Source organism: Pleurodeles waltl, chromosome 6, assembly GCF_031143425.1.
Source record: "Pleurodeles waltl isolate 20211129_DDA chromosome 6, aPleWal1.hap1.20221129, whole genome shotgun sequence".
In the NCBI taxonomy this organism is placed as follows: Eukaryota; Metazoa; Chordata; class Amphibia; order Caudata; family Salamandridae; genus Pleurodeles; species Pleurodeles waltl.
Window position 1 is genome coordinate 612,859,273 of NC_090445.1, and position 21,862 is coordinate 612,881,134.

The following is a 21,862-nucleotide window of genomic DNA, read 5'->3' on the forward strand; positions in this document are numbered from 1 at the left end:
GTATGTATAGCGGGTAACTTTGGAAAGGTGGGCAGCCTGAAAGGCGGACAATGGTCTTAAACCCACGTGCTGGTTAAACAATCAGCGTCACAACAATGGCCATCCCCGGAGCAGCCCCTGTGTCTCGCATCCTCACATCTCCTGAAGGGAGGGGGCGGGGGCGCGCAGTCACATGACCGCGCCCAGCAGCCAGAGCTTCCCGCGGGACCGGCACTTTGTTCGGGATGCTGGCATCCGCTTTGTGTCAGAAGTGCTGCCGTTGATTAGTCATCGCACGGCTAGTCATACACTGACTGTTTGAGAACCGTCTGCGTCCTTATGGCTCTACCGCGCTGGCGCGGGGTACACCTTCTTCCCATGGATCCTAGGGCTGCGCAGCCTTTGCCTGGAAACTGTCCTGACGCCCGCGAGCATCCAATGGGATGAAAGACACTCAGGGAACCAGCAAGCCAAAGGTAAGTTGCTATGCATCCATCAGACCTATCTGCTGAGATCGGGCAGGACTGACGTGACTGTCGAATGTTGAATGCAATAGTAATGTTTCTAGTTATTCACGATCTGTTCACATAATGAAATGGAGCACAGAGGATCGATCACAAGGTGCGAGCAAGCAGTGACGCCTGGATTAGAGTTTCGTTATCTTGGTCGTTAAGGTGCAATGAACCCCCTTCACCACATTTCACTTTCGGTATCAGCACTTCAGTGGTCAGACTGAGCTAATGTTGAGTAGACTAAATAGGAAGACTATAGCGCAGCTCAGTCAACCGAATCTCCTCCAGACTGATTCTGGCGAAGTAGGTGCACATGGAGAGTTTGGGACCTTTGTTGCTGGGTGCAAGTTGTTTTCAGTGGTATAGTGCCAATAGGACTAAATGAGCTTTCTGGTTTTTTTTAACTTCTGTGTTCTTTGCTTCCCTTGATTTGGCGTTTGCCCTGCGTTAGCCAGTCACAGCGTGCTCCCAGTTTTGACAGTTATTGAATAAGGTACAGATGGGATAGCATGGTTTTCCCAGGATCACACAGTTCTATCAATTGTGGATAAGCCGTGATTAGAATTCAAGTTACACATTAGTCTACGCCTTCTCATTATGCTTTGCGCCTTCCGAATGACAGACTGTCACACCCCCTCTTTTGACAATGACCCTCCCTGCCAGCTGCTTGGAAATGGCTCTCTGTGCCGTCAGTCTCACAGTCAAGGTGGACAACTGCAAAGTGCGCCCCTGCTATGTGTGAATCCTCCAACCCGCCCTCGAGCTGTTCACCCATTAGTACTTTGCGTGATAAACAGGCAGCTATAAAGTTAAACGTGGAAGCGGGTAGTAAACTGGGGCTCACTGGGGGGATGACACTTGATGTGAGGTCTGTTGGTGATACCTCCTGCAGCAGATTTTATCCAGGCTGTCTTGGTTACAGTAACTAGGCCTTGTAACTAGTAATAAGCTGATTACTTCACGGTGTGACTGGGGTCAACTAGAAAACAAATGTCAAGTTGAATCATTACTAAGTCATGCGAGAGAGACTAAGATAGTTCTCGCTTTCTGCAGGTTATCAGTGTAAGGGGAACAGCGAAACTATATGTCCAAAAAATGTAATGCAGATAAAAATGGATCTGGCCGATACAGGATTCCGGGCTCAGAACTGTTGGTGTAAGGATCTAAGAGGTTGGCTGACAGAAGTGTTATGCTGTCAGACCCTTTAGAGGCGAGCAACCCCCCCCCCCCCCACCCCGAAAAAAAAACAAAAAAACAGAACGGTCCATCATCCGTCGGGTCTGCACGTATAATGCCCCGTAGCTTTATCCACTGCTAGCATTCCATCCAGCACCACTTTGTACGATTTAACGTGTAGTTTTTCATTTTCATTTGTAAGCGTACCTCTACAGGTCCCAGCGTGCACCTTGTTGGGTAGAAACCTGAACAAAGGTGCTCCAGAGAATAGATGGCCATTTGACAATTGGGTGATTAGAGGACCAAGTTTGGACACTTATAAGGCGCCTTTGCAATATAAATTGGCTCAAGGTGAGATTACTCTGATGATGAAAAATTCAAGGACAATGCAGGCAAGATGTTATGCGATTCTTTGCTCTTAGAAGAGTGTAATCATTTAATGGGTTCGATGTAGTACTTTTCTGTCTCTTCCAGGCCAGCCAATGTCAGGCAGAGAAGGAAATGCTATATGGGTCTGTGAGTCATCTTCACTCCCTATGGGACTGGGGGCTCAGTCAAAAAAACCAGCATCACAAGTGGACCAGCGCAGGAAACTGGTTATCCTGGGTAGGCCTGCAAAGCAAAGTCTGGCCCCTCGTAAAGGTGCTCAAAACAGCCCACGTCCCAGGGGGTAGTGCCTTGCATAAGATCATGGCACATGCCTGGGTCTTGATAGCTCAACCTGTCTAGTTCCCTAGCGTGAAGTCCACCAGCAGAGATGACAGAGGGGTAGCATGGCTCATCAGGGCCTGTTGTTATCCTTGCTCAGGCTGCATGAGAATAAAGTACACTCCGATTTGCCTGCAGTACCACACAGCAGAAGTCTTGGCCAAGAAGAGCGACAACGTCTGCTCAGAAGTTGATGAATGAATGGGAATTATTTAAGAACATAGGGTCATGGGTCACACTTTCTCGACTGCAGGAAGTGCACGACCTCCTATATTCTTTCTGTGAATTTTGGCAAAATTCATAAAATTGCAGCAAATGGATTGGTTTAAAACAAAATACAGGTTGCCTGTGTGTTGAGTGACTTTGATCAGCAAGTGTGCACTTATTGCCTGGTTGAACTGGCAAAATATTTCAACTAGGCAAAGCCTCGCTGTAGGCTGGTATGATCTACATGCCAGTACCCTGAATTAAAGCAGGGCCAACATAATCTCTTTTTGTTCCAATGTCGATACAATAATCTCTCCAAATGTTGGACATACTGAAAGGCTGGGAGTGCCGGGAAAAGTCATTTTTATACCATATGTGTTTCTACTTTCTTTTGGTCTTGTCTGCCTCAGGTAGCAATGATAAACTGTTGACGCCATGTTGGGCTGTCCAAAATGTCTGTATATCAGCTCTTTTATTCTGCACAGAAAGTATTGAAGCACAGTCTTCCTGGACAGTTTTGACACATCCAGGCTTATGAATCAGCCATTCATGCCAGTGCAGGAGCGATCACAACATTTTGCCAGAGGCGTGGGGTGGATACGTTGGTTGGGCTGCCTTGAATCTCACAATGGCCTATTGTGTGGTACAAGCTACGATACAGCCTGAATTGACTAGTCACATCCCTCTTCTAGTTCACCACTACCAATTTAGTGATTTCTTTACATCGATTAAGATTTATTTTTTGCAAATGTTGGAAAGTCTGTGGAAAAGTTCTCAACTTCGCATTGTTTGCAAAATGTTTGGCTTTGGAACATGGCTGCCTGAGGAGCTGCTGGGGGTTTATTGCATGCTTCCACAACTGTTCAGGTTTGAGGTGAAGTGGGTACTGACAAGAGCCTCTGGTCACTGCTGGCGCAAAGGCCTTGTGGTTTTCTCGGGTGCAGTTTTGTACCTGTTAAAACCAGGCCATGGCCGCTCTCACCTGGTAATATCTAGTGCGGGAACTCCAGGCCACTAGGACTTGGCCAGAGTGTTATCTTTACTGGAAGTGCATCTGTAGTCAGCTCAGAATAGTGGCCTCGGGCTTGGTTTAGAGTTTGGCGGACAGGCTACTCCATCACAAACGTGACAAATTTCTCATCCGTCGTATTACGATGTCCATACGAAATAATGGAATCGTAATACGGCGGATGGGATATCGGTTATGTTTGTGACGGAGTAATCCTATCTGCCAAGCTCTAAATCAGGCCCCTAGTGTTTTCTTCCTCATAATAGCAACCTTAGGGCCTGATTACGAGTTTTTCGGACGGGATGACCCGTCCACAAAACTTCTGATGGGGAGGTTGCCACCTTACTGGCTATTTCCCCACCCGGCCCATTAGAACTTTCCCGCTGGGCTGACAGGCGGAAACCATGGTTTCCACCCGTCAACCCAGCTGGAAAGTGGCAGCAGCATTGGCGCCATCTCGCAATAAAGCCGGCGGCACTGCTGCCGTCCACAGGGGGCATCAGCACCCTTGCAATGCTCACTGTCTGCACACATTGAGCATTGGTAGGGTGCTGGACATGGGGACCCTTGCACTGCCCATGCCAAGTGCACAGGCAGTGCAGGGCCCCCCTGTGGCCCCCTGCACCTGTTCTCGCCCAGCCTTTCCACAGTGGTGAAACCGCCATGAAAAGGCTGGTGGAGAACCAGGTCGTAATCAGCAAGGCGGCGCTGCATGCAACGCCACCCTGGCTGATTGCGATCTGCACCCTCCGTCAACCATCGGGATCACAGATCTTGGAGGAGACATCAGTAGTAATGAGGTAGCCGTACTGCCACAGCAGCAGCGGTCCTGACTGCCACCGTGATTCTGGTGGTCTAGTGACCCCCAGACTCATAATCAGGCCTTTAGGGGGTCATTCTGACCCTGGCGGCCGGTGGCCGCCAGGGCCACCGACCACGGGAGCACCGCCAACAGGCTGGCGGTGCTCCCACGAGCATTCTGACCGCGGCGGTTCAGCCGCGGTCAGAAGCGGCAAGTCGGCGGGCTCCCGCCGACTTACCGCTGCTCGGGGGAATCCTTCATGGCGGCGGAGCGCGCTCCGCCGCCATGAGGATTCTGACAGCCCCTACCGCCATCCTGTTCATGGCGGGAAACCCGCCATGAACAGGATGGCGGTAGGGGGTGCCGCGGGGCCCCCATAAGAGGGCCCCTACAAGTATTTCACTGTCTGCTTGGCAGACAGTGAAATACGCGACGGGTGCAAATGCACCCGTCGCACCTTCCCACTCCGCCGGCTCGATTACGAGCCGGCATCCTCGTGGGAAGGTCGTTTTCCCCTGGGCTGGCGGGCGGCCTTTTGGCGGCCACCCGCCAGCCCAGGGGAAAACTTGAAATACCCGCTGCGGTCTTTTGACCGCTGCGCGGTATTTTGGAGGGCGGAATTCTGGCGGGCGGCCTCCGCCGCCCGCCAGAATCAGAATCAGGCCCTTAGTGTTTTCCTGTGCAATGTGTTTGTGTAAAGTAAAGCTCTACAAAAATACAGTTACAGAGTAATAGTCTGCATACGTTTTCCAGCATGGAATTATGACTCAAACATGAAAGTGGTGTGAATCATGCTCCGCTGGACATGTTTGGATAGATAGAGTTCTAAATGATCTCGCTATCCAGAGTTAACAAATGTGTCTGTGTGAAGTTGAAGGAAAACCAGGATGCTTTTCAGGCTGAATAAGGGGTACAATTGGGAACTTTCCAAAACGTCTTTGAGCAAAAGGCTTGCTGTGCACACTTCTCGCTTATATATCTAACTTCTGAACAGTCCTGCGCAACACCAATAGTTTGTGGCACCCTGGAGCTTTGGGCCGCCCCATTGCAGGAATGAAATCTGAGGCTTGCAGACACTCAAGGTTTTACATTCTACCTCTATATATGAAGAAGCGCATCACGCCACACTGAGAATAGGCAGGGTACGGACTGGCCTATGGAGCAATCAGGCATGGGCCAATGAGCTGGTCTGACAGATCAGTGTGTGGGATGTTCCTTTTTTAGCAGTTTGCAGGCTTTTTGTATGACCAGGTAGGCCGGTTTTTAATGTTGATTTCCCTGATGCTATCATAAGCACTGCCTTCGAGCAAACACAAATCCTGCAATCTCCCATAACTCGGAAAATACCCATACAGTGTGTTTTTACATATTCAAAATTGGCCTAGTTTGTAAATGTGGACCACTTTTTTTAGCTATCTGCTTCACTAATGGGGGCCACTTTTACCTTGGTACCCAAGCCTACTTTTTGTCCCAGTTGTACTCTGCCTATGGATGTAAGCCTGCTCAATAATTAACAGCAATGCGGTTGGTTGGTAGGTCCAGGTTTAGTGCTCCTTAATTAAATAGACATCCTAAAACGATGATTTCCTTTAAAACTGCCATTCGCCTACAGTGAAACTGCACATTCTTACTACAAAAATATTTTAAAAATACCAAGTTTGGTAGTTTGCATCATCAGTAATAATTGTTGTAACAATATTAATTTTGTTTGCCATTTATTTATTTATTTACAGAACTGTACCACTGCTAACAGAATTGTTGGAAGATGCCATTTAGGATGGGAGACTATATTGGCAGGGCTTTCGCTTGTTTGAAATAAAATGAAATGTTTTCTCTAAATGCATCTTTAGGGGGTGGGTCACACCTGTTGTTGGAATCTCGCTCCGCAATGTTAGAATCTCTTCAGTGATAACAACAAACCTGGAGCCAACGACGTAGTCAGTGTCTGGTTTTCTTGGACTACCAGACTTGATTGTGTCCATGGGGCTCGAATCTGGGCCAAGGGTTATTCCCCATGTAATGCCTCCTATCATACTATGGGTCGATTAAAAAAGTAGCAAATCTGCACCCACAGTAGTAGTCCTCCGAACAGGTGCATATTTGTTACTGGTCGTAATTCATAAATATTCCCAATAGTGCACTTGGAAAGCTGTTTCAGGAGCAGGTTTGAAATATACTGCTCAGAGTGTCAGGAGGCATGTTCCCCAGGCGTCCCTTGGCCCAGAGCGAAATTATACATAGTGTTCAATTCCCCCTGGAGAAGTTCAGCCTGTTGTGCAATTGCACATTTTTTCTCTATGGGGAGACCATGTTTCCCAGTGGAGAAAACCACACTTTACACCCAGTTCAACTTTGATGTAATCTGTTCATTCGTTCAGTTCAGTCATTTGAATGATGTCCTTCAATCCAAATAATCGTTTTAAGTAATTAATTCAGAGTCAAACAATCATAAACAATCCATTGTGTATTAATATGTAAAGCAATTACTTTAATGCCATGTCATCTAATGCATTGTAAAGTAATCAGACCATTCTCCTGTAAGTCACTGCAACGTGAAGTAATTAAAGTGCTCTTCATTAATCAATCGTTGTATGCAATTCAATCCAGGATAAATCAGAGTAATAGCCTGTAATTCAATGCAGTAATCAGAGTACTCACCTTCTGAAAGTGAGTGATTAATAAAGCAATGAAATGCGTTTTTATAATTCAAGAGGCAAACCTAATTGAAGCAAAACTCTTCTGCAGTCTAATGCAGATTAAAGAATTCAAAGTAAATTGATTATGTAATCCACAGAAGGTCAAAGTATTCAGAGTAATCTATTTTCTTAATCTAATGAAGATGTATGTAACCCGAAAAACTCCTAGTTCCAATTCGGTGTGAAATTATCAGTCCATTTCCTTCACTAATCTTATGCCTGATAAAGCAATCTTTGTAACCTTCTATAATCCAAATACAGGATAAAGTCATTGAGGAAAAATGTGCAATGAAATGCAGGTCAATCCAATCAGAGAAAGGTTATTTTATAATTAAATGCAGGATAACATACTTGGCTAATGATATTAACCAACCTCTTTTATGTGTTGATGTGCGTCTGCCAAACCTAATTTGAAGTCCTCCGCAGTAAAAGTGAGGACATCAGAGTGTCCACATTGACCTGAAGGCAACAATTTATCATTTATCTGAGGCAGGTATCGAATTTTGGGGACATAACCGAATCAAGTGGGCTACTTCATTGAGTCATAACTGTATATGTCTTTCAATCACGAGTTCCTCTTCTGTGTGTTGCTTTCACAATCAGTGGTTGTGCTAACCAGCCAGCTAAATAAATCCACCAAAAACTTCCCACCAGATGGACCCTACTTCAGTTTAGCAGGTAGCATTAGCTCCCTGTGATACGACGGCCTTTATATTGGTGGTCCATTATCACAACTTCCATTTACTAAAGTTGGGTAGAGTGCAGTGATATTTTAACTTTGAAGTTCATAGAGATGTTGCTGGAGTACCATTGAGGAAATATTCAGAAATGGGAGATGGAAAGTACCTGTGAAAGACTTGCCACAACTCCTCCCTTGAAAGTCTTGAGACATTTTTGGGTATCTGCAAAATACGCCCACATCCAATTTAAAGATTTAGAGTTCATCAAAGTTGTATTAGAAGTTTATAAATGTTGTGTTAGGTTGATTTCTACCAATTGCAATCAGATTTTTTTCGTGCCCTGAGTATACTCGAATGACTGGGACTAATATTCTAGTCACTGCCAAGAAATTCTGGTCTATTGGAGTGATACCATGGTAGGAAACTAATATATCTATGGTTGTAAAAATAGCATATACTTGTGACTGGATGAAACATTTTTTCTAAGGCTCGTAGAATCTGCTAAGCAAAGACTTTTAACAAATAAGCATCTACAAAGTATTCCGACACATGAAGGATGTTAGCAGGGCAACTATTAGTGATTCCATTTAGTCGAATGACGAAATAAGTTCAAAGAGGGACTAATGATCGTTCAGGATCAAGCTGGCCCTTTCTGAAATGTAAAGTGAAACAGTCCTTCAAGGAAGCTAAATTACTGTCCAACCATTTTACTGTTGTGCAAGCAAATAAACGGTGCTGCCACTTAAAAGAGAAGGACTTCTTTCTTGGACTGTATAGCTACAAAACGCGTTGTTTTTGTGAAACAGGAATGTTAGCCTGGAGCTGTCTCCATATTTCCTCCCTGATGCTTCTAACAAGCCCAGCATATGTCTTCGTGACATGATAATAATGTTGTGTCATAACTGTATTTTACAAAGAGCTCCTAATTCTAGTAATGTCACAAGTAAATAAATATGACGAGTGTGTTTTAATGTTTGATCAAATGGATAAGTTGGTGTTAAGTCTATTAATTTCTTAATAAAGAATGTCGGTACACATTTTCTTTAGGAAAAAGTTCAATATGTGGATCTCCTGAAGAAGTATACAATTTAGAATGTGTCAAAACTCATCTGGTAGACGAGAATATCTTGATGTTATAACAATTTTGAAAACATATTATGAAACTGTATATGGATACTCAAGGACTGTGCTAATAATACGATTCTTCAGACACAAAGAAGGATTATAACCCACAGCGAGCACCCTCATTTCTGGTGACGATATCATGTGGGTTAACTTAACATGTGGTGTTCCAGCTACATAATGAATCTGACATATATAGACCATTCCACTGTGTAAACAGAAGGAGTCGCACACAACAGGGCCTTGAATTTATGGACCATGCATTCAAAGGATAGCATTGCTGCTGTATTCTAACAGCATTGTGCAGAGGCTTAAAGCCTATTCATTTGAAGAGCCTCCAGTGACTCCACCAGAGCTAAGGAGGCTTTTCAGCAATATGGAAAGTGTTCATGGTTTTTAAGCTATACAAAAGCAAATGCCATTTCTATAAACCAATATTAGGAAATTCCAAAGAGATCAAACATATATGATTGCTAAAAAGTGTTCTCAAAGCACAATTAGGAATGTGTCAACTGACAAGTCTTTCATTGACTATTTCTAATCACCGGGAATAGACAGAAAAGCAGAAAATGTGGTGAGGAAATACGGGTTGTGCCATGATAGTGCTAATGCGTTAAGGTCCTCACTACGAGATATCCACTGTTGAATGCGATAATTATCTCTCCCAACAAAATCATACACAGAGACGTTCAAAATGTATTGGATGTTATATCTTCACCTATTCTGAGATTTGCCCCGAAACCTGGGTATCACTTGCAGATTTTAGTGCTGCCCTGTGAAAGATTACCTGGAGAAAAATGTGGGGTGCTTAATGTACTGCAAAAGGTAGGATTCCATTATGGGGGTTATTCTAACTTTGGAGGAGGTGTTAATCCGTCCCAAAAGTGACGGAAAAGTGAAGGATTTACCACCAGCCGTATTACGAGTCCATTATATCCTATGGAACTCGTAATACGGCTGGTGGTATATCCGTCACTTTACCGTCACTTTTGGGACGGATTAACACTCCTCCAAAGTTAGAATAACCCCCTATGTGTCTTAACAGGTTTATTAATGGCCACAGACATTTAATGGCCACTCACTAAGTGACAAGAATGACGTAGTACAGTGTCGGGATGGCCCCTGAAAATTGATTTTTCCTGATCATCCATCAGTCTTCAAGCAGTAAACACCAAGGTCTTAATTTAACTGTTTTTGTAATGAAATTTACCAATGTAAAAATGTAATGCTGTCTCCAATACCAATACAATAATATAGTTCCTTAGGGAAATGTTTGCAAAGGAACGATCCCATCAGCGGATCATGGCTGATGATGTTATCCAACTATCACCAAGACACAGAGAACTTTCTGGGAGAACATGGTATTAATCACTCTAAAGCTAATGGGAAAGTAGTGAAATTCAGTAGTTATCAGGGAGTGTTTGCAACTTTTTAATAGTAGTACATTGTGTAGCTATCGTTTATCAGCACAGGCAGCTCCCCAGGAGTCTCTTTGTTTGAATTATTAAGAGGTAGAAAAGATGGGACAAAGTTGTGTCTAGTGTGACTGCCGTGGAAATGTGTAGGATGTTCATTTTCTGCTGCCAGATTGGTTATTCTCAAAATGATAGTTGAAGCACAATTTAAGACTAAGGAGTTCTTTGGCAGGAAAGAGTGTGTGTGCCCATGACTCTCAAAAGCCCAACCAATTGGCTCAGAGAAGACATTTATAAAAAAATGGATGTTATCCTACATTAGAAAAACAAATTTACGAAAATGATTTGTGAGATAAAAGCTTCATTTAAATTGATTCAGTAGTGCTATTGCCAATTCCAAAGAAGACAATTATTTGTACCTCCAATTTGAAGACGTCTTGGACGGAAGAGCTCTACTGTTTTACTTATTGTCCAGTTAATATTTCTCTCATAATATGGCTTACTCCTTAATCAACAAAGTCAATAAATATTTAAATTAAAATGAATAATCAGAAGCAGCATATTTCTCTGCTGTTCATTTCAAAAAGTCTCTAGAGGCCGGAAAAAATGCTGGAAATTTCCAGAAAGTGCTCTCCATCACTCTTTTGTACAAGAGTATCCATTAACAGAACGCCAGTGTTGCTGCAAAGAGATGTGTAAATTAGATCCCCTTGATTGTTGATTAATCCAGATAATGTCAAAAGTGTTTCAGCTATTATTATAGTCACCGTTTTCTGTGCTCAGCCTGCTTGTTTCTTGTGAGATGTGCAGGAACGTGTATTTATTTAAACAAAGGTTTTCATTAGTCCTCCATCACTCGGAAGCATGTGAGCTCTCTACAAAAACAGAACTGTCAAATGCAACATCAGAGTAATAACCAGCCTTTGGCGAGTAAGGCCAAGCCAAGAGAATAAACATGCAATTGCATTACTAAGGAGGCGACATATTGGAAATATATAGTTTGAACAGATGAGTCTTTACCTGTCACAGAAGGACAGGTAGTTGGGGTTCAGTCTTGGTCATTAGGAAAAGAGTTCCAGAGGGTGGTCTCAGTTCCTGGGAATGAATGCTGTTGAGCAAAGGAGGTTGTAAATCGGGGACATTCAAGAAGTGGCTTTTTGTTTGTAGTTCTTCTTTGCCCCTAGAGGTTATGAATAGGTTCATTAGATAAGAGAGTGTTAAGTAATGTTTGATGTTGTATGTGAGACATCTTATGTTAAACCTTGTACTTGCTCCAATAGGAAGCCAATGAAATGCAGAACGAACAGTGAATATGTCATTGTTTTCTTTCGATTAGCTTAGGAGTATTGCAGTGGCATGGAAGGTGGCTTTCAGTGGATCAAATGTTGATTGTGGCACTCCTACCAGGATCACATTGCCAAAATCCATTCTTAATAGGATCAGTAAATGAGTAGAAGGTTTGAGTTGGACAAGAGATAGACTATGTTTCATTTTCTTCAAGATGTATAGATGGCAGCTTGCCACTTTTGAGAATCTTTTTATATGAGGTATCATTGTTAAACAAGGATCGAGAGTGAATCCGGGAGGGATCACAATGGGAGACAGAACAGACTCAAATTCTGAAGATGTTGGTTCTTTAAGAAGGATCGCAATTGGTTTGAATGTGGGTGAGAAAAGTATAAATTCTGTCCTCTTTGCATTAAATTGGGGGCAGTCGTTTCTTCATCCATGCTTGCATCCAGTACGGAAACCTGATGGACAACAAATAAGAGATTTTTCAGTTTTATGTGGACAGTTGTATGGACAAATATTTCTTGTTGGCTTTGGGTAGCCATGGAACGTTAGTACAGGTCAGTATTTTGAAGGGTGATTCAAAACAAGGTTCGATTTCTTTAGAAGAAATGTAATTTGACCGTAGTTTAGGGAATAAGGGAACGTACTCTCACAAGGAGAAATGGTGGTAAGTTCACATCATTTCTCTGCAGCAATGTTGAAATTCTCCTTAGTGATGATAAGTGGTAATAGGTCTTGGCCATAATAGGCAGGTTTGAGATTTTTAATGATTTAGATGAGCTCTTCCAGGCATATTAGTCTGAAGTGATACCAATAGGTGATTCTTTTGACAATTAATTGTTCACAGAAAAGTGAAGAGATAGACTGGTGATCAGATTTTGTGGATCTTGTAGTTGAAATAGGACAAACCAATTATATTTGTCCTTAGAGCAGAAAGACACTGAAATCTCCATCCTTAAGTGTTCCGCAAGACACGTTCTTGCGAATCATCTAAAGCTTCATTGCGGCTCATGATCAGTTGACTACTACTCCTGATTTTGTTCTATGTACTTTTTTATCCATACCTAAATATTCTGTCCTGTCAGCCCTTTGCCCCTCAAACTCTTCCTCCAAATAGACCATATGAACCGAAAATACTCCTGGGTGTTTTTTTTTAAGAATTGTCCCTTTTATATTATTCTTTTGGTTACATCTGTTCCAAACTCAACTCTGGTGGACAACCAAATGCTCATGTTCATTAGGTAGCAACATTAGTTTCCCTCATAGGAAACCCTCATGTTATCTTGTTTATCTGGCAAATTTCAGCTCCCTGTCAAACTTTGCTAACAACCTCTTGTATTCAGGAGAACCATTATTGCTTTAAAGCTGTAAAAATTAGCAATTTACCATAATCTATCTCTCGGAGTATTCGTGTGGCATAGTTCACCACTGTCATGAAACACAGACCACACTGGTGAATCTCACAGATAACATTCTCAGAATGACTAAATGATGACAGTTCTCCAAGAAGATCCTTTACTTTTAAACACTGCTCCATTTGGTTGGCTACACAGGTCCCTTTAGTGTCGTTCCCCATTAGGCATGGGAGCAGACTAAATCTTATATTGTTTTCCTAGTTAGAAAGCATCTGGGGCCTTTGTATTTAGGTTTCACCTGGGATAGCACATGTGTTGTGGCTTGCGAGTCTATTGTGCTTTTAAAAAAATCTAAAAAAGGTACTTTCCTCACACCCAATACTTACAATTGAAAGACTTGCTCGTCACTCTCCTTTCTTTTGTTTTTATTGGTCAGAGGCAGCTTGCACCCTCCTTTCTCTTGCTTTTATTGGTCAGCAATGCCTGGTTTCATTTTGCCAGCCTCACCTACTTTTGAAAGATTTGGGAGGGTTTGGCTTCACTTCTTTAGATTCAACACACAAGAAACAAATGGCAAATTTAAAATGTCCTGCTTATGTGAGATCTGTTGTTTTTGACAGGGTGTTGTTTTTTTTGCCATCCATTATCTGCAGAGGAAAGGGGACAGGGTTATCTATATTCACACTTGCACCCTCAGCGGAGTGAAGTAGAAGCAGTCTTCAATTAAATACTGGCCTAAATACATAAATAAGTTGTTGGATGTAAGCAAAGGATGCTTCTTGTATGATTGGTTGAGCATGTGAGGGTTTATTCTGTTCTACTGTCTCCTTGTCCCACTGTTAAATACGACGTCTGCAGCTGATAAGTTGTTGGGTCTCATATGTAATGTGTCGCTCATCTTCTGTTCCCGGGGCTGAGTCACACACGGTTCTGCCGATGGACCTCATGTGTGAAGTGGTGATGTGCTGCACATCTGTTCCAACGCTGAGACTCACACAGATCTGTCCATGCACTTCATATGTGATGTGTCGCACATCTTCTGTTCCAGAACTGATATCTCACACCGCTCTGCCAATGCACCTCATGTTTGTGACATACAGATCCTCTTCTGTTTCAGTGCTGAGACTCTCACGCAGCTCCTCTGATGCACCTTGTGTGTGAAGTGTTGCTCATCTTCCTATCCAGCGCTGACTCTCTCACAGCTCTTCCGAATCGTGATATGCTGCACATCTTCTGTTTCAGCACTGTGGCTCTCACACAGCTCTGCCAATGCACCTCATGTGTGATGGGTTGCACACTTTCTGTTCCACTGCTGATAATCTCACAGAGCTCTGCCGATGCACCTCATGTGTGATGGGTTGCACACTTTCTGTTCCAGTGCTGATAATCTCACAGAGCTCTGCCGATGCACCTCATGTGTGATGTGAAGAACATTTTCTGTTTCAGTGCTGAGACTCTCGTACAGCTTCACTGATGGACCTCATGTGTGATTTACTACTCATCTTCTCTTCGAGCGATGAGACTCTCTCACGCCTGTTCAATCAACATGCTGCTAAGCAATGGGCGCCATAACACGGTAATTGCACTTTGACGATCATCTTGCTTTTCACAGAACACTTCCCATGTGCGATCAACAAGCAGCACTGCTGTTGAAAGTGTGGCTAAAAGTGAAAGAAACCCTATGACATAGCCAGCGTTGACTGTGTCATAGTGCTTTTTTTTTTTGCTTTCAGCCATGCTGTGCAGTAGCTGTACTGCTATGCAACAAAAAAAACTATTGACAAAGCCAGTAGATCTCTCATTGGCGAGGTTTATTTGCTTTACCAAGGCTTGTTTGAACTTGGTAGCTCTTTCTTTTGTGTTTTAAATGATGACCCTAACAATTGTGTGGCAGCTCCAAGATGCAATGTAACTCATTTGAAGGGGACAAATGTTGCCATTTTAGAAGGAGATATGTGCCAGCAAGCCCAGTGATCAAGTAAAAGTTATACAGTTGATGCAAGATTACACATTGGGATATCCATTCTTGACACAAAACGTTCTACTGTCACTTTTGGGCAGAATGCATTATATTTCTTCTTGAGAGCAGACATCCAAAATAACTACTATGAGCCATAATGGAAGAATGTTTGGTAACAGGGTCAACCTGCCTATTAGTGTAGGAAAATATTGTGCCCCATTGGGAACATAATGAGGCACTCTGTATTAGCATGTGTGATTCCCATGTTTAAATAATTTTAAAGGAACTTTGTTTAAATAAGAGCCAATGGCAATGTCGATGAAACTGCAAGCTACAAGCTATTTAAGATAATTGATTAAGAATAGAATACAATCAGTTCATGAACAAATACAAGTATCCATAATGCTTGGATGACCGAGTGATAGTATGCCATATACGTGACAGCCTAGTTGAAACCCACGTGGTTGTATAGTAGGCAGGTTGAACAATCATTGACACAAAACCAATACGTCTGGCCTTGCATGCTGGTGCAATTGTTACATTTCTTTTCATTATTTATTTCAAACATATACAGGCAGTATGGATATTTCCCTGCAGACAGGTATACTTAGGACAAGCATAGATTTACAGCAGATGACAGATAATATGCTTCTTGTAAATCAAGAAGTTACTTAACATTACTTTAAATAAATATATAATCAATAGTTACTTAACATTACTTTAAATAAATACATAATTTAACCACTATAAAAAACTGAATTGAAGAATAAAAGTACTGGCAAAGTAAGGCATTGGCCCAACAGCACTTCTTTTTAGGCGCATGTGATGAGGCAAACCCACAGTCCAGGAGAGCAAATGGATGGAGTTGGCTGTGTCATTGCCCACATGCTGTGTGCTTTGGTTTGTAAGAAAATGTGACTGACAGTTAAAAAGGCCAATAAATGAAGAGGGCAAACCCAAAGCTCCAATATGTTTTTACATATGTACGTATTTTTATTTATTATTTGTTTGCTCTGTAAGGCTCTAACGGCAGCTAAAACTTCCTCTGAGCCAAATCCAAACATTACTAGCCAATGAAACTGATCATGCAAGATTATCTATTCAATATGCTACAATATACAGTGTTGTTTGTGTTTTTAATCATTTGAAGACACACACCTGCACACACAATATGTATGTTCAATAAAGCTTTTTCAGCGAGCTCCATTTTCTCTACGTCTTGAGCACCTTACTTTAAAATTCACATTAATACCAGTTTCTCATTCTTGAAAATGCGTTTTACATTAATAAGCAAGAAAACTCTACCTGGTTCAGAGACAACCTGTTCTTAATATCAGTTATTCCTTATCATCTTTCTCTTTCTGCACTTCCATATTGTAAACAACACCCACTTCAAAGTGAGTGTTGCTAAGCCCACTGGCGGACGGCAGTTTTAGGAGGGAGGGGGGTGGGTGGGAAGCACACTCACATTCATTCTCTCACACACACACGCACGCACACACGCACATCCATTAACAACACTCAACAACATTCAAACATACACGCACGCAACAAACATTCATTTATAAAGATCTCTCTCACACACACACACACTTACCTTCAGCCTCGTAGGTCCCAGGAAGGTCATCCAGTGAGGGAAGGCAGCAGTCCCAACTTCGTCACAGAGTGGGATGGGGTCTGTGAGACTGCTGATCCCCCCCCACTCTGTGACGAGGTGTCACTGATTGACACTCGCCCTGGGCGCTTCAGGTCTTAAACCTGAAGCTCCCAGGTCAAAGTCAATGGGTGACGCTTCCCTCGTCACCCGGAGGAGGGCCTTGAGGCACCTTTGCTGAGCTGAGGAGGTCACACCGACAGGAGCTGTGACCTCTTCAGCACAGCAAAGTTCAGCTCAGGCAGCCAGGGGTCTGCGCAAATCGCGCATGTCTCGCTCCTGGCTGCCTGACCTGAACATGAAGAGTGTCTGTCAGGCTGACCTTTGTTCAGCCTGACCGGCACTCTTCATGAGAGGCAAAAGGTGGGTTGGGCATAGCCCCTCCACCCTAGAGGATGGGCCACGCCTGGCTATGCCCAGACTATGGTCAACTTGTATGGTTATTGGGACCATGACATTCCTAATGATTTTTTTTTACCCAAGCAGAGATGCTTTCAACATTGTTCTATTCTAAATGGAGTCTGATTTTTGAAGGGTATTTCAAAAACCTGGTTTCAATCAGGATGTCTGGTGAAGCCTCATATAAAGGGGACTTTGTTATCTAATTTTTCCAAAATCCTATCACATGCAAACACACAACTTGACCTAAATAGCAATGCATACATTGATTACCTTCACTTGACCTTTTACCTAATGCCAGGCCCTCATGCTTTTTTCCGAATCCTTGTATTTTTTAATTTGGAGCTTATTAGCATACAGTGATTGATAAAAGCCAGGAGAAGCTACTAATAGTAGGGGAAAAAAGGCATAATCATGTTTTTTAAAAGATCTACGAGTATTTAAAAAAGCAACAAAGAGGTTATGCAAACAGTTACATCTGCATATAACTGGATTGGAAACTGGTATCTTCATATGTCCAACTTTTAAAATAGACTGTGGTTAGGGGACAAACAGCTTGCTTTGTGTCACTTTTGGCTACTGACAAAACAGAGTAAATAATTAGAAACGTGTAAGCTATTGTGGCATGTAAGTGACTTTATCCATAACATTTCGGGCATTCCCAATAACATTGTCCACAAACACTCCCTCCCTATACCCAGCTTACGTTTTCTTTTTTTTTAAATGGGGAATGTACAATTCTGTTTTTGATAATAACATTTTCAGAAGTAAATTGGATTGGTTTGGATTCAGAGGCACTTCTGAAACTATTTTAATGCCTGATCTTCCATTTATCACCAAGTTCACATTTTGATGATAAATCGAATTCCTTTGCATACCTATTATCACTACTTTCAGTATGAAAAGGTGAACATACGACATCATTGTTGCTCTGATATCAGAACTTTTCTGCCATCAGTTGATATAAGCTGTAAAAAATGCCAATTAATGTGTCCATCTAATCGTTCAGGTATACAGATTATGCGTTCGATGCATTCCAGCAAAGTCTCCCCATTCTTTGTCTAAAACCTACCAAGCACCCCCTGAACGAAAAATTGTTCATGCAAGGTCTTAATAAATTAGGTGAAATATAAAGATCCCTAAAAGCTTTAATAACTAACTTAACTTACTGGACAATGTATCAGAGCAGAGATCTACTCAGCCAGGACCTCAACATCAAGGTAAGGCACAACTAAGTGTTTTTTCCTGGGAAAATGTCACCATGTGAGTGTTGAAGGCAGAGAAAAAGAGGTGGACCATCCTTATTCATGGTGTGAGATGTAGTTCAGACATGCCATCCAATGAGAAGTGAGGAAGCTTAGGGGTCAGTTTTTATTGTGCCATCTGCTGCACTGCTATACAAAGGCTGGTTGATGTTGTTTTTCACCGTTTGCGTCATATCACAGCCAAATCACAAAATGAACAGAACTGAAAAGCAAGTCCTATAATTTTATGGAAGTAGAAGATTTATTCTCTGTACCCCTGCAGTTGCATCTCTGTGGCTGCCTGGTACCACAGAGATCTATAAACTATCCAGTTTAAGCTTGTTTTGTGCTGCAATGAGATACAGGGCATCATTAAGAGTTTGACGGTCAGACTGCCAGACTGCCATGTTGGCGGTCCTGAAAAGACCACCAAGCCAGCGGTCTTTCAGCTCTCCCTATTACGAGATACACAGGCAGGTCTGCCGACCGCCAAGCAAAAATAGCAGACCGCCAGCGGTACATCGTCTGGACTTAGGCGGTCCGACCTCCAGTGACGTCAGCACTGCAACCAACCACTGAACATATAACAAGCACACAGTCGCCATAACGGTCCCTTCATGGTGGTCAGCCAATGGCGGTCTGAGCCACAGTAGTTCGCAATCAACAAAGTAATAGACTAGTGTACATTGGATGAATTTGAAAACAACACAGCTGACACACATTGGCCAAGAGGGCAGACCTGCAAGGGACACTATAAAACATACCCCTTCACATACCCCAATCCTTTGCATTTCCAAAGCAAAACATTAGGCACCCCTTTTTCACCGTCACATAGAACACCTTGCACACACTTTTGTCCATTCACACCCTTTTACACTTCCCCTATTTAATAAGTCACTGTCACCCATTTATTTTTTTCCACCATGTCACGTTCTAAAAATCCCCATTTTTCAGAAGATGAGTTAGGAGTCATTATGGATGAAATCATAATAGTAGAACCACAATTGTTTGGAGCACACGTCAGGAACACTTCTTTCAGTAGGAAAATTGAAGTCTAGGACAGGATAGTTGACAGAGTGAATGCTGAAGGCACCACCCTGTGCACAAATCAAGATAACAGCAAGAGGTGGGACCACCTCAGAGGCGAGGTCCATTCCCTGGTCTCCAGCCACTTGCCCTCCCAGTGCCCCATTACATCTCTTTTCTTGGGAGGACAAGGTCTTGGTCATCCTGCATCCTGAGGGCTTGACAGGAATACCTGGGGAAGTGGAGTCTGGTAAATTACAACACAAAACTGCCACAAAAATGCTATATCATGCCTGTTCACAGCTCACCTTTCGTCACTGTCTTGTTCATGTACTCCACCAACATTCAATACCAAGAGTATCTAGGTGTTTCTGCTGTCAATCTGTATTGTTGGACCCAACAGCACAGCTACTAAGGTCCATCACATGCCAAATGTCCAAATGGGGCCCGTAAGTCTTTCAATATACAATAATAATCCCAGAACCCATGTATGTCTCAACAGGTAAATGTATGCTCAAACCTAAATACATTCTGCATACAGATATGTAATGTCCAACATTTGTATAGTGTGTGTAATAGAGAGAGTTACCTGACTGCAACACCCAAGAAGCACTGTTTCTCTAACTTCAAACACCAGACAAGTGTTCACTTGCCCAAATACACCTGTTCCTTAACTCTCAATTGATGTGTACTCACCTGGAGGGATAACATTTGTATAGTGTGTGTATTAGAGGGAGTTACATGACTGGTAAGGCCCAGAGGCTCTGTTACTGTTACTCCAACAACCAGCCCATCGTTCTCTTGTCTAAAGACCCGTTTGTCAACTCACAAATGAAGTTTACTCACTCAGGGGATAACATTTAAATAGTGTGTGTGTGGTACACGGAGTGACATGACTGTAACTCCCAGGATACCTTGTGTCTGTAACTCCAAACATGAGGCCAGTGTTCACTTTTCCAAATACCACTGTTCCTTAACGCTCAATTGAAGTGTACTCACCTGGGAAGCTGCCATTTGCTAAGTGCTGGGAAGTAGAGGGAGGACCTGACTACAAAGCCCACTAGGCCCTGTTACTCTAGCTCCAACCACCAGCACAGTGTCACTTGTCCAAATACCCTTGTTTGTCAACTCTCAAATGAAGTATCCTCACCTGGGAGTGGTCTAGCACTGATCATGCCCAAACCAGATATATATCTGTCAACATAGCTCCATCTTGACATGCTAACCCAAGATTAAATATTTGAGGGGAGGAATGACACCTTATCCAGTGTGTATAACAAGTATTAATAAGGCTTTGAGATGCATCGCCAGATTTGTATTGGTAGCAGACACATTCACACTGCACTGTGCACATGATGACTCCAGTCACATATACAACAAAGTCCTGGGTTTGCCTGCATCACACTCAACTAGTCCTCCAAATGGGCAAAGGCATATCTTGCCTAGGCACTGTTTTGCCTGCACTGGTCATTTCAGGCCATCCTCCCAAGTGCAAATGGTATGTACATTTCAGCAGCTGCTTGAGTCAAAATGAATTGGCATGCTTCATACATGTCATGTCAATACACCCATTACCATGGTTACTTGCCACAATAGAATTAACTGCAGCTTAAATTTGTACAAGGTCTCTGCTTACTGTAACTCTAAACCTTGAGAGGTAGATGTCACAATACTACCAGTGACATTGTACGTTTTAAATCAACAGGTTGAGCTGCTGCTGGGCACACGCACACAGAGACCACAGAACAGACTGCCACTACCCCTGGATAGAGCCCTCAGTGAAGAAGACACTTCTGGATGTGGAGGATCGTTCTGGCCCATCTGGGCTACCTGGTCAAATGGCAACAGTGAGTCTCACTGTGCCCACAACTTCACCTCCCTGCCCCATTGCAGACAACCATTCACCTCCCAACTTGTGTACCTAGCACAGTGTCTATCATCATGTGCCCACCAGTCCTCGATCTTGAGTTGCCATGCAGCACTTTGGACTGTGAGGGTACAGGAACAAGTTGCAGGGGGAACCCTGTTGCAAGGGCACAGGCCTGTGGGGGTAGGGCGTGTGAGAGGGATGCTGTGGGCCAGAGGGGTGAGGCTGCTGGAGCTGTTCTTGGCCAGGACACCATTAGCCATATCTTGGTGGTCCTAAAGGAATCCCAAGGCATGATGGGCCAGGTGTTAACTGAACTCTGGGAAATAAGGGAGCCATAGAGGGATATACACAGAGACATGCGGGAACAGATGGAGGCCCACAATAGCAGCATGGCCTCCTTAATATGGGTGCTGAGGGACATACGTACCACCCTGAGCAGGGAGTTTCAACAACAGTGTACCCCTTCCTTTGGCTCATCAACACCAGGAACATCAACGTCAGTGCCAGCCATTGGAAGGGAGTCCATGCCAGAGGACAAACCAGCCCCAGACACCCCGGCCTCTGTAGCAGCTGATCACCACCCCCTTCCTGCAAGCAGGGACATCCAGCAAAGAATCCAGGAGGTGTGGATGGCAAGACACCCACCATTGCCAACACGTGACCTCACATTTTCTCTGTTGACTGATCCTAAACCACCTATCAGTTCCAATGGAAGGAGGACTTTGGACTACCAGTGGTGTGGCATCTACTCCAAA

General features: G+C 43.3%; 1 protein-coding gene across 2 annotated transcripts in view; it reads left to right on the plus strand.

Moving 5' to 3' along the window:
- The first annotated feature begins 215 nt into the window (after positions 1 to 215).
- The window catches only part of NAV1 (neuron navigator 1), a 950,201-nt gene continuing 928,554 nt past the window's right edge, over positions 216 to 21,862 (plus strand). Inside the window, exon 1 of one of the 2 annotated variants that reach the window (XM_069238908.1) lies at positions 216 to 455. The gene's annotated coding sequence lies outside the window, so the exon portion shown is untranslated. The remainder of the gene's footprint in view (positions 456 to 21,862) is intronic. The other variant, XM_069238913.1, reaches the window with a different exon arrangement.